At 39.0% G+C, this 1,586-nt stretch overlaps 1 pseudogene; it reads right to left on the bottom strand.

The window, feature by feature from the left end:
- Positions 1 to 539: 539 nt before the first annotated feature.
- Positions 540 to 1,324, bottom strand: LOC149192807 (steroid 5-alpha-reductase DET2-like; annotated as a pseudogene).
- Positions 1,325 to 1,586: the final 262 nt, after the last annotated feature.

The following is a 1,586-nucleotide window of genomic DNA, read 5'->3' as shown; positions in this document are numbered from 1 at the left end:
TTTAAATGTTTAAAAAAAAGATTTTTAAAAATGATCGTAATTTTTTTGACTCAATTTCTCAACAGTAATTAATTTGTTTGAAAATTGATTAGTTTTTTTTGAAAAATCTGTCACTTTCAACTATTACTAATGGATGTTTATCAAGGAAAATCACTATTACTATATAAAATTTATTTTTTAATTTATTTTTACTTTATTTGGTTGAATTTTTTACTTACAAATCAATTCCAAACCTTAAAATTATTACTAATGGATGTTTATAAAGGAAAATCACTATTACTATATAAAATTTATTCTTAATTTATTTTTACTTTTGAGTTTTTTACTTACAAATCAATTTCAAACATTAAAATTTTAGAAATCATTCCAAACACCAAAAATAAAAATTGATAATAAGACTTGCATTCATTACTTATATATCATACTACCCACTTATAAGTAAAACCTCCAGAAATTGAAAACAGTCCACAAAAGCAAATTAAATCAGGGGAATTATTTAAAAAAATCCAGAATGATTGTAGAGGGAAACTAATCAAAGACTAATAAACAAATGGAATAAGAACTTTCAGAGATTTGCGATAACGCCCAGGAAATTGCTTGTGGTACCAATCATGGTGAGCCGCGGCTCGGGGGCCCAGGTTGGCAACCGTACAGAGAAAAAAAGCTAAGACCTGCGAACGACCAAGTCATGACAGTCCCATCCAAGCCATTCGACCATCTCCCCAAAATAATTGGGGCAGCTCACATATTCAAACAGCCCTCCTCTGGGAATCTTGTAGCCCTCGTTCCCACTGCGCAGAGCTAAAAGAACAGAATCCGCCCACATGTTGATAATCATCCCCGTAATGAATACCAGCCGACCAACAAGAAACTTCGGGCTGCCGAGCCAGCCGGCCGTGTAGTTTCCGTAATGGGAGATCCAGCGGACTTGCAGGTAGGTGTTGTATATGTTGAAAAAAAAGCCCATGGCCGCAATTTTGATGGGGTAGGGCTTGCTGCCTGGTCGCATGCGGAGAGGGTATATGCAGGTCCTGTGGATGTAATGGGCGAGGAAGGCCATTAACAGTATCAGTGATGTTGGATTGGAGCTCATGCGACCGTGCGGGAAGAGTAGGGCGCTCATCCAGACAGTGGGGCTCTCCATCAGAAACCAGGCCAGCCGAGGGGATATGGAGGAACCCCACCCAGGGCGAGAGTGGCGTCCGTAGGGTGCTCTGATGAAAGTTGCTGGGATGAATGTTGCCACTGCCATTACGTACATCCCCTTGAGAGCTCTATTGTAAAAAAAGTTGTCCATCGCCATATGATCCTCAAGTTCTGCCATTGAAGGCATTAGGAGGAGATATTTGAAGCCTGCATCGACTGTCTGTTGTGGTAGAAAGGAAGAATAGTGTGTTCAATGCAAGGGGAGAATCGAGGGCAATTATCTTTAATGGCTGCCAGACAAACTGCTCGGGACCACTTTGTGACGCAGAAGAAAATGTCAGAAAATGACGATTTTTTGCTTTATTTAAAAACTTCTAAAGAGTCTAATGGAAATTCCAGGAAATTCCAGTCAGATTATGATGAAATTTAATAGATTATGA

The sequence above is a fragment of the Pinus tabuliformis genome, chromosome 2_2, assembly GCF_031772625.1.
Source record: "Pinus tabuliformis cultivar Carrire ecotype Pingquan chromosome 2_2, CPIR1, whole genome shotgun sequence".
Classification (NCBI taxonomy): domain Eukaryota; kingdom Viridiplantae; phylum Streptophyta; class Pinopsida; order Pinales; family Pinaceae; genus Pinus; species Pinus tabuliformis.
This window is presented reverse-complemented; position numbering and strand designations above follow the sequence as displayed.